This window comes from Linepithema humile, chromosome 8, assembly GCF_040581485.1.
Source record: "Linepithema humile isolate Giens D197 chromosome 8, Lhum_UNIL_v1.0, whole genome shotgun sequence".
NCBI classification, from domain to species: Eukaryota; Metazoa; Arthropoda; class Insecta; order Hymenoptera; family Formicidae; genus Linepithema; species Linepithema humile.
Window position 1 is genome coordinate 7,934,536 of NC_090135.1, and position 12,140 is coordinate 7,946,675.

At 43.5% G+C, this 12,140-nt stretch overlaps 1 protein-coding gene across 9 annotated transcripts in view; it reads left to right on the plus strand.

The window, feature by feature from the left end:
* Nucleotides 1-12,140, plus strand: part of LOC105670535 (serine-rich adhesin for platelets) — a 258,685-nt gene that overhangs the window by 107,929 nt on the left and 138,616 nt on the right. For 2 of the 9 annotated variants that reach the window (XM_067360247.1, XM_067360246.1), the window contains exon 2: nt 4,253-4,336. The exons of 6 other annotated variants lie outside the window; for them this stretch is intronic. The gene's annotated coding sequence lies outside the window, so the exon portion shown is untranslated. Of the gene's footprint in view, nt 1-4,252; nt 4,337-6,397; nt 6,793-12,140 lie in introns of those variants that run through there. One more of the 9 variants, XM_067360250.1, reaches the window with a different exon arrangement.

The following is a 12,140-nucleotide window of genomic DNA, read 5'->3' on the forward strand; positions in this document are numbered from 1 at the left end:
CTCCTCTATTTTCTCAGAGCTCCTTCTCTTCTTAGCTGGCAGATCCTTCGGGACGGCTAATTGTGAGTGACAGTCGCAACGGGTAACGGGAGAGGGATCAACGTCACTCTCGAGAACTTCTCAAAAGCTCCGTTGACGCTTCTTCTCATTTTCAAAGATCGCTATACTTTAATAGCTGACGCGTGCATCCAAAAATTCTGCAGCTCCTATAATTTATGTCATAAACAATTAGTACTTTTGGATTAACAGAACTGAATGTCATATTAGCGAGATCATTCGACAGGCGAGTGATTGAAAGAAATCTTAAAATATTACAAAGGTTTATTATTTTCATAAATACCTTTTTACAATGTATTTAGCGATCAATACAAATCAATTATACTGCCGCTCGTGTGGTTGACTCTTATCACTGAAAATATTTTATTATTACAATTCTACAATTTTATTCCTTTAAATCTCGGAATTATTAATCTACACTTGTAAGCAGATGACACGACGACGTTATTATTAGAATATCTCGATTCTCCATTATACCTAAGCCGAACAAGGAAAGCATTTCGTGGAACGTGCGTCTGGTTCCCTATCGAAGTGGGACGCGACCAATCTCGAGTTTACCTACCCCGGGACGTACGCCGGTGACTGTATTTACCATCTCTCGTAGGTACTTAATTTTGCTTTCGGAATGAAGTCCGGGGGGAGGCGCATCGTAGGATGGGGCCGGTAGGTGGGAAATGGCGTAGGTGTTACCGAAAGGTAAGAGTTGGTGCGTCGGTGGCGGGGACGCTGGTGTTAGTGGCACATTGAAATACCGGCGATATGCTCGAGGAGCGGAGCTGCAGGAAACTTCCGCCGAGTATTTTCCTGGGACTGTCTCTCACAATTAGAATACTCCGGGGAGAGAGCCAGCCTCGTAGTCGTCGTAGACGCGGAGTAACGTGCAGATAGGTGCCTATTACGCAGAGTCTTCGTCGATTTTCCAACGCGAACGGAGGGGGAGGTGAGACCGAACACAACGATAACTTATCGTACACGCCGAGACCCCGTGACTGTAAAAGTCAGAAATTTAACGAGCAGAATTTGCAAGTTTTTGCGCGAGTATTGAATATTTTTACAATTCGTCTATTCTTATAATGTATTTCTGCGGATTATTAAAAACTATTCGATTCAATTTGAAATCCAAAAGCGAGTAAAGTACAATTGTTCAATGAACAGCCGGAATAAGCAATGTCTAATGTGTTGTCCATATTCTTTTATGCAGCAATCGTGTGTTAGCCCGACGGAGGGAAGTGCATTGCAATCGCGAAGGAATCGCGTGACGTGCAATTCGATGGTTCCGACAGCTCTCTCGGAATAGTTGGTTATCGGCCGAGTGGTGAGCCGGTTGGGTGTGTGTCTTTAGAAAAGCATTAGTGTCCGGAATTAATTGATCGCGGAAGGGAAGTGGATACCTATGAGCTTACATACTCCTATCTCTCTCGGCCGCCTTCTCTCTCTTTGTCCCTCTTTCTCACTTCCTTGCTCCCTTGCCGTGCAGGGTGCAGGGTAATATCGGTACTAGTCTGTACCAGTCGATGAGCCACTCGCCACGCTTCCCCTCTTCATGGTTCCTCTTGCATCGCTCGTACACACGGGCGCGGCCGGCGCAACGATATAATCTGTTACTTCGTTCCTCGTAGCTTTCCCCGAATTTTTGATATCAAAGTACCTCTTGACACGTATGAATTCTGTTCTTTTTTCCTGTAGCCCTTAATGCACCGTTTACGAAAATTTTCTCTTGTACCGAACTTCTTTCATAATTCGTGAATCTAAAAATATGCAATCTAGAATACGTAATTTTTAGGATCTGTGGAAATCAAAGCCGTGAAAGCTAGTCTGCGAAATATAGAACTCATGAAAACTATAATACTATACTGTGAAGCGTAGAATCCGCAGTAGCTATGTCAAATGAGAAAAGTAGAACAAATCTATATTTTTTTTATTGCAAGTTTGAACCAAAATCCGTTTATGCGTATATTTGTTCAACACTGCGTAACGTTATCTGTATACTTTCTGATTAGTTTTACATATGTGCAACTTAACCTTTGACGTCTTTTTCAACTTGCATTATCGCCGAGAATTCTCAATGCCAGAGGCGAAGAGGCCGGTTAGAAGCGTTTGTTTGACGAGGTCGAGGGTTATTAAGCCGAGACTGTAGACCACATCAGAGCTTACCAGAAAGACCCTTTGGCATATTTGCTTAACCTGCAACCTTTTCCTATCCACACATCTTATTCGCCTATCAAAATTTATGATGTGGAAGTAACGATCTCGCTGTTCAAATTTTTATATTCTTCTTTCGTTGTTAAAACGCAAAAAAACATATTGCACATAAGCGATACAAGTGATATACGTGTATAAAGCTTGCGGCCTTATTAATACCGAAATACATCTGCCGTAATTATGGCCGCTCATTAATTACTCATTAACTACTCTTTGCGTGTACTTTTATTTACATTGTATTAAACAGTTTCTTTCAGCTATATGAGGCAATAGGAAATAGGTAAATTACTTGATAGTAGTTCTCATTTGCCCATTAATTAAAAGTTTCATGATATTATTTCAACGTTCTGAGAACGCGCACTTACTTTAGTGTTACGTGAGTTACTTTATCGCTGCGTACGATAATGGAATATAGTTCTCATCAGCAGTGCACTTCGCTTCATCGTCTACCACTTTTGTATTACGTGCTAGAGGGATTATTTGCTCATCGTGCGGGATCTACAAGCGATATTCAGAATCGCGTATCTATTCGCCTAGCTCAGCAGCGGCCACCGCCGAGCATTTAGACGCAATCATGAATCCAATTGGAATCGATAAATATCCTCGGCGGCTGCGAGCGCGAGATTGTTCGTGAAGGGCGGCCGGATACGACGGGCGAGTCGGTGTGTAAACGTTTAAGCCAGGTCGAGTAGTCGGGTTGATATCCGGCAGATATGTCCTTGAAGCATGCGAGCGTAATCACGATCAGCCGCGACGCGAGGGCGGCGGATCGTACGTACGTACGTTTGCACACGTTCACGTAAACGTTTCCACGCGCGTAATGGATACGCGCTCTAGTAGCCTGCTCTCTCTCTCTCTCTCTCTTTCTCTCTCTCTCTTCCTCGTCGAACCATCTTCTCCTCGCTGTTTCTCTCTTTCGCGCTCTCATAAACCCTGCACGCGCTCCTCGATCCCCTCGTGCTCTACGAATCTGCCTTTGGGCGCGATGCAGAAGCCGAGATCCGACGTGATAAGTGGTTAAACGGCAGTGAGTAAATGTTATAACTTTGCCGCGGTGGCACAGCCTCTCAAAGCCGAGATCTCGCTGAATTATGAGGCACGGAATGATAATACGCGGTACACCGGAGCGGCGGAAGCGCATTAGACTAATCGTGATACGAGATGCGCCGCTTAAGTCACCCGTGCGTAACGAAAAAGGGCGGTTCTCATCGGTGGTCACGATATCCGCTTGAATTTCATTGCGCGCAGTAATCGCAAGTAATTACTGAAGGAGCGAGCTTTATCGTTTCAAATAACAAACCGCGGGGAGGGGGGAAAAAAAACCGAACAGCGGAATAACGCTGCGCAACGACACGGCACGTGACGCGAAGATGCAAATTAAGCTCCTCGCGGCTTTAAATGAAGCTGCCAGGAAGTATCAGCGTTTAAAACGCTGCTTGTGCTTTTGTCGTCTTGTTTTAGTGTCTGACATAACGCTCGCGCTATCGCGAACTGCATATTTACGATAATACGTGAAATTAATGATTACACGAGTCAACTGCGGAAGTTTTGCGCGTTAATTTATAAAGGTAATATATCGTTGGACCTCCGCGGTATTATGGCTATTGCTGGTGTCGCCGCGCGGTTATGAATCACGTCCTTTGACAGAACTAAACGTTACAGCCCCTCCCCCTTCCCTCCTCCCTTCCCCCCACCCGACCGCCCTCCTTTCTGCCAGCGAAAGGGTCTTCACCACCTAGGCGAACTCCGAAACGTGAACGATATTGTTAACAACCTAGCTTGCCTTAAATTATGCCCGTCGGGTAATTACAAGGAGGCACATGACATTCGTGCATGGAAATAATTAATTCTCGCGATTACGTCCGCCTTCGTCTCCTCTGCTTTTCAGCAGCGTTCCTCCATCATGTTCTCCATTTCGCACGAATCCGCGCTCTCAAAACGAAAGCCATCGGCGATATTTTTTTATTGCATTATTTTTTTTTTTCTCTTGCAGGTAAATAGCACGTCACTTCGACAGAGTTGCATTAGTTAGAACGGTTACTTACGAGTCCCGAGCACCTCTTTCCGTCAACGGGTGGTAAGTCGATCGATCTGTTTCTTTCAAATATTCTTTATATAGTTACGCTATACATATGTTTGTATTGCTTGCATAAAGTAGTCAGTCGCAATTGATGAACTGTGATTAATCCAACAATTTACATTTTTGCACTTAGTTATTTAACATTTCAAACTAATATTGAATGAAAAAACTGCTTATCTCAGTTGGATTTATCAACAATTTGTTATCGGTCAAATGTTGGCACTATTGGTTAGACTTTTCGCAACCAGCGTATCATTAATACGCTCGCTTTCTCGACATTCTTATCCTAAATGCGACAAAAATATTGCAATATCTAAAATTCAAACAGCCTCAACTGCGAGAGCGTGAAAGCAGTGTATTTTATCGATCAGAGATTGCAGTACGTTAGATCGTAATCGACTTTCGCGCAAGGCAACGTCAATGCCGAGTCGGCTTTTAAGGAGCACGAAAGTGGTCTCTGCTGTAAAGTAGCAGAGGGGCCAGGAGTCCGGGTCGGGAGTAAATTAGTAATTAGAAATCTGATACAGGCAAGGTAAGTCGGTGTTGTTTCGGCATCGCGTGGTTCTCCGCGTCGCGTGGACTCCTGCGACAGGCACGGCCTCGCGTGACCCGACGCCCCTCATCGGCGGTAGCCCTGGCCGCGGGGGCGAGTACACGGGCAATCGTTGGGGGGGGGGAGGGGAGGGAGGGGGTGGGCAAAGGGGACGCCGTCCTGGAAAACGTAAGGGATGACAATTATGCCCTACAGGTAATTGCCGGCTTGTAGCTAAACGGAACGCACGCCCCGGCTCACCCTTCCGCGCCACCTGAAACGCGAGCTTTTGCCAGAAAATCATGGGCTTTAAAAAGCGTCACGCTCCTCGAAGCTCTCCAATTTATCGCGGTTTTCGCCCCTTTGCGATTCCCTCTCTTGCTATAATAAAAATATTGCGCGTCGCATTAATTATTTAACTCTACACAGTTTATCATTGAATTTCTATTCCGTCTATTGTTGCGTATAGATTTCAGGTGCACGCTAATTTCCCTTTTTTTTATAAATTCTATTATGCTGCAATTGCTGCATTATTTTTCTCCATTATTTCGATTAGATCGTGTTCAATTTGTATACGTGTTTGACTCTATAGAAGTGTTTAAAGTCTATTATGAGTGCATTTACTTAAAGCATACGCGTACATTACGCGCGACTCTTACGTGTATAAACCGCGGAGAAATATTAATAAGGAAGCGGGTCAAGGAAATTGCAGCCTATGGCTCAACATCGTCGTTCATTCAACCGGGACGTTATTGTCACTTATGTCGCAAAGAAATATCCCTCAATGGTTTCGCAATAAAATTACGCGAAATAATGACGCGTTCAAGTCACCAACTTGCGCCGTGTCGTGATTATTCCCCGTTTACTCTAATTTTGCAATGAAAAGTTTGATTTTTTTATTACGATCAATTTCAAAATAGGATGCAGTAATTTTAGATTTTGAAAATTGCACTATATTTTAGAAAACTTTTGTCGGCAAATGTTAAGAAATATCGGCAAAGCTTCTCGTCGCGTTATGTAACATCGGAACTGTTATTTTCTTTGGGATACAATTGCAAACTTTCGTACGAACGCTTTTACTAATACAACACGATATTCGATTATCGGTGTCAGGCGAATTTGAGGAAAGACGAGGGTCAGAGGTTACGAAGCAGGTTACGTCGGGGCGTATCGCGATGACAACATCGGCGAGGCTATTTCATATCCACTCGCTCCTTCGTTTCCTTCGAGGACGAACGTTCGGAAAATTAGCTATAAATGTGTGTTATTTTGCCAGGTAGAACGGCGCATTGCGGGAGCGCATACGCCCGGCATGCATTATGTACGCGATCCCTGTAGAGGCTGCCGGCCGGCCGACGCTTGTTTCGCACGCGTTTTTTCCCACGTGCTTGTAAGCCACGTAGCCCAGTCGGGCTATGCCTTTATCTAGCGAATGTACGTAGAATGTCTACGTGGTGCGGAGGATGCGGGTCTCTATACACGTCCGTCTGTCACCTTTACACCAGTTTGATGCGATCGTGTCTACGTCTCGGCCACGTGGCTCGTAACGACAGACATAGGTTTGCGTCGTCGCACCGAGTTCCCTCGTCGCCGACGTATATTGCGATCAGTATGTTTTAAACCTTGGCACGCTTTGTTTTGGCTTACGTGTCATACGTGTGTTCATTCATTTTCGCGCTGAATCATTTCTCGCTGACTTACGTGTACGTTTTTTCGTGCTTGTGATGATTGCAACATGAACATTTTAGTACGTCGTAGATGTAGTGATTCTGATTGAAAGATGTATTAAATTTCGATATTACTTGTACGCGTATAAAATTTTCAAGCATCAGAGACAATCAAATTTTATTGGACTTTATTGTTTCAAGTGTGTTCTGCCGCACTTATCGATATTTCATGTTCGAGAAAGTATCGTCGTAATGTAAGTACTTTTAAGTATCTAACTAATTTAATCTATAAAACTCATGTTTAATCGTGCTTGGTTAAAGAGTTTCACAACACGAAGCAAATTTTAGAAACCAACAGCTAAAACATATGACTCATTACTGATTTGATTGCGAACGCGTTATTACATATTTTTTTCAAAATATCTAGTTGCAACCAGTAATCGCACTTGTATATACATTATATATGAAGTAAGAAGCCCCTGTATGGTTTTCCTTCAAGTGCCTTAGCGTGTTGCTGTTCTAAGACCTGCAATTAATTTTATATTTTGTTGCTGCGCACCAAGTTTGCGGACATTTAAAAGGGCTTCATGTCTGGTGCTTTCCGTTCGTGCACATGTCGGTTTCGCGAGGGGAGCCTGAAAAATGGGAAAAAATGGTGCGATGCTCGGTGTGATGTCGTGTCGTTCGAGTGGCGGTCGCATGCCAGCCAGAGAATTACCGTCGAATGGCTAGAGTTACCGGCAGGAGAACACGTATAGCGCCTGATGCGTTCGCATGACGAATGCCGATTCGATAGCTCGATTTCACCCGGCTCGCAATTCCGATGTCCCTCCGACACTCCCGAGAAATTTTACACCAATCGATCGCGATTATCCTTTCTTCGCTGGCCACCGGAAATTCAGTGGAAATCGACAATGGGATTTGAATATTTTAATTCGATTGAAGCGTCTATGTGATATTTTTAAAGCAAGAGAATCGCTGATAACCATAGAAATCTTGTGGAATTTTAATTCACGCGACGTATTTGTTTTAACTTTTTTATCCGGCACTGCCACTTGAGAAATTCTTTCCCAGAAATTGTTTACGAAAATTTGAATATTGTTTCTTTTTTAATACAGTAATAATTAGAATACATTTCAAAATTTTTATTTTGCTTTTTTTGTACAAGTTTCAAGATATTATACATGAAAAATATAAGACGAGAAATATGACGACTGTAATCCGTTCTATGATGACAGTTGAGAAATTATTTCCCGAGACTGTTATTATTATTATTCCCGACTGTAGAGTTTTTCAGTAATACTATGTTTCCAAAAGACCTATTACAAATGTAACGTAATTGTTGTATGAAGCTCAACGGCAATCAGTGATACGAAGAATACGAGACAATACAAAGGGTTATGCTCTCAAACTGCGATTACGCAGACGCGGACGATGCAATATTCATTAAAATAAGGTCAGAAGCGGTATTATTATGACGATTATGTGCTCTCGTGAGTGCCCTTCGGTAAAAGACGACGAGTGTTTCTTTCGCGTGAACGCTGCTACCGGCGAGATAGGGTTACTCTGTCCTGCGCGTGGAATCGCAAGCTTGCATGGTCATTATAAAGCCATTAATCATATAAATAGGGCGAAGGAGGCAGGACCGGAGGGGGTGGTACCCGTTGTTCGAGTGAGGACGGTCAAGTCGACTGAATTATCGATAACGCAGACCTTCGAGTTTCCTGCAGGCAGACCGACGATACGCTCGTGTCTATCAATTATTCGATCTGCGTGTGCAGTCTTGCTCGTCCTTTGGAAACCACTCTTTGTCATGCACTTATATTTCGGTTTATTGTTTCGTAAATCAAGCGAATCGAATAGACGAATGTCGGATTAGAATTCGCTGACATAATCAATTGTCAAATTGGATGATCAAAACGATATCGCACAGTTGACAGCGCGGTTTAAACTTTTTTTTAAATATAATAATCTATTAAAATTAACAAAAGTTAGATTAAAAATATCTCATACTTTTACATTTGCAAGCTTGAGATTTTATAGATTCCGGATATTTTTTTGTGTTGCCCTAAATATAATATATGCCTCGCGTGGGGTTTCTGCTCGGAAACGCACGACTATATTACGAAATAAAGCGAATCATTAAGTCAGCGACGTGGACTCTCTTCTTCGGCGTTATACGAAGATGCTGTACTCTTAGACGAGGAGTGCTGCGGCGGGAATCGTGGGCTGGGACTGGGGATTACTCATCCGACCGAAAGGAGATTCCACTAAGCTTTCAGATTTTACCCTCTTAGCCGACCAAGGATTATAAAACGCAAATACGTCCCGTGATTAGTGAGGATAAAGTAAACATCGGCCCTCCGTCGCGGTTTGTTGCTCGTGCGAAATACTCCAGAGAAAGCGACGACGCCGCAAAGAAGTCAAGCGCGATGGCTCTTCATTTGCACCTGAAATATAAATATAAGAATCCGCGTGTATATTCGCGTGGTTCTTGATTAGATTTCATAATTTTATTTTTTTCTTTAATCAAAATGTTGGCCTGGAAAATACTGAAATTGTTGCGCTGGGGCGGAGTCTGCGGGAAATCACCTAATTGATATAAGAAAATTATAGAGCGGTTCAAGGTGTTTTTGCCGTGCCATCCGTCTTATGTCTCTGTATATGATCGATTATCCTCCCCGTCCCGACGACGATCGTTTTAATGGATCGGTCGACTCGAATATTATTGATACTTTAGATATTCGCGTGGAAGGCACGGCGGGCCGAGCGGGATCAAGTCCGAAATTCGATATAATTTCGAGGGTAATTTCGAGATAGCCACTTTACGCAGATAAACTGTGGGAAGATAGAACTTTAGAGCGCGGGGAAGCCTCAAGCATCCTACGGAAGTCTGGCTCTAATTAAGCGGCCCCTACCCCTGCCACGGTTCCTTCACTCATCATCTTTCATCTCGCTCTGCTTGCCCCACTGTTATCCTCTTCGGTTCCTCGGCATCCTCGCGGAGGTCTGAGGTGAAGGTAAGCATCCGTCCCGCGTGTTATCATATTCCTGATTGTTATGTCTTCGCTGACGATATCCCCTACTCGTGTTTTCTCTCTCCGCTCCTTCTCTCTCTTCTGCCGTTACCGTTTCTCTCTTTTTCTTTCTCTCTCTCTCTCCCCCCCCCCTCTCTCTCTCTCGAATTACTCGGCTCAATAATTTCTGCAACGCTCTTTCTCTCGATCTCTTTCTACGTATCCGCTCCGTCCGCGCTGTTTCGCTTCTTCATGGCTGCCTGGCAATACAAGAGAGCACGAGTTCCTAATTAAATTCCACTCTTTCCTAGAGCCTTTTTTTAGGTTTTCTCAACCGCACCTTAATTGCGCGGGAATCGAGATGGCTGTTGCCCTCATCCGCCACTCGGCGCCGAACCTCCGTTCGCGTCTTCCTTTTCTCTCTTTCTCTCTTCGCTCCTGTAGTCTCTTTTAATTGGCGCATAATTATGTAAACAATTCCGACGTCGCTTCCTGACTCCGACGTTTAGCCACGAAGTTAGACTTACCCCTATCCTCCGACGCCGTGGCTCTCAAAATTAGCTCGAAATAAACTTTCAAACGTGATCAAAACCGAAAGTTTTTATGAATGCAAAAAATTAATCAATATTAGCGGAATATATGTCAAGTTGATTTCTTCTATTGAGAAATGTTGAGGTTTATTAAAAATTTATTCAAATAATGCATACAGATATAACTGAAAAAGATCGAGAATAATTCGTGCTTGTAGTAAGACGTCGCACTGGAATTTATTATTTTTAACATGTGACAAATAATCAATATGATGAATAATTTTTGAGCAATTTGCAACATCTTTGTCAGAATGTTAATGAATTTTTAGGCGTTAATTGTTATGACGCTTTAGATAATTATTACTTGAAATATTTAGCAGCAAAATTACGACGAAAAGAGTTGTTTGTTCAGTTGAAAGTGATGTTTGATGGGTTTATCGCTTGTAATCGAAGGTTGCGGATTAACAAAAATCCAACGCAGTAACGATTTATTTACGGCGAATCGGGGGTTAGTTGAACGAAAGACGGGCAGAGTGGGCAGGCGGGAAGTGGGGAGGGTGAGCCGTGCTTGCGGCAACATTATCTAAAATTCAAGCTGTAATTACTTTGCTGGGCGGCGCTCTGCTTGATTTATAGTCATCGCGCGATGCAGCTGCGTGGGTGTAAGTAATTAAAAATGTACCATCGCGTGGAACGGCACCCTCCCCCACCTCGTAGGAAGACGGTTTAGAGCGAGAATCCGAGGGTGTGAGAAAATTAGGGTTTGCTGCTTTTCTCAAACCTCGCGTATGATCCTGTACAACAAACAAAAATAATCAACTGAAAATTTTGATCGTGATTCTTGTCAGAATTAAAGCAAAGAGTATAAGAGATTTGTCACGTATTTAGTATTTTAAGTTTTATCAAGTTTGCTCAATGTTCATGTGCAATTTAGCATTGCACGCATATATATGCATCAGTATTGCATTATAGTGTTGAAATATCTGAAAAATTTAGAAAAAATTTGTCAGAGGGAAAGATTAACTTATATTGTTTTGAAAAACATAAAAAAAAATAGAAGATTAAGTACATTTTATTGCCTTGGAATGATAACGTTGTTCCAAGGCACATGAGAAAATAATTGTTCTTTCCACTTTTATAACGCACAAAAATCAGATAACACTTTTTATTAGCGCTTTATAGACTACGAAATTGAATCTCCATCCCGGGGTAATGGCCGCTTGCCAGAAATCGACCGAGACCAGCAGCTTGCACTTACGTGATCATATTTTTTGAAATGCAAGCGCGGTTACCATTTCTTATGCAGCCGGTAACGATTAGCCGTCCGGATACGACGACGATCAATTTGGTCGGAGACCGAAGGCGGCCATGGCGGTTAGTTGGCACAGTCTCCAGGTTAATTGGCCATTCATGGTTAATTTAGTCCGGCGTAAGCCCGTAAGGCGATGGAAACGACCCTTTCGCCCCTTGGGAGAGACCGACTCGTCGATTTCGTATTCGTATCTTGTGATGGAGTAGGTGAGTTCCGTCAATCGTTTATACCGATTTGGTTTCGGTCGGTCCTCTCGAGTTTCTCGGTCGTTGCAATTGCATCGAGTGTGGGGCGGAATCGCAAAAACGATTCGCAGATGCGCTTGCGACGCGTATTAATTAGCCGCGTCTACTAACGAGTGCGCGAGTAAATGGTTCGTGATCGTGGGGGGGGGGAAGGGGGGGCGGCAACGCGGCGGACTTGCGAATCGTAACAGTTGTTACGGCGATAGCGACTGCGAATGAGGTAAAAGGCGAAATGCAGAATTGGAGAAAAACGTTACCGTGGCTGACGATGAGGAAGGGAGCGCGGGGGGTCGGTACGGTTTCGATTTGAAAGTTCGGTACTTCCGTACTCGTGTGTGCTCTGCCGCGCGATCTGTTTTCGCGGGTAATTAAGAGAGCTCTAACGAACGGCCGCGTTTTTAACCACGCGTTTCCGCCGGGCTCTATGTATTTTTGCAATAAACTTTCTCTCGCTTTTCAGAATAATTTGCGAGAGATGTTTGTGCATTGCGCTCACTA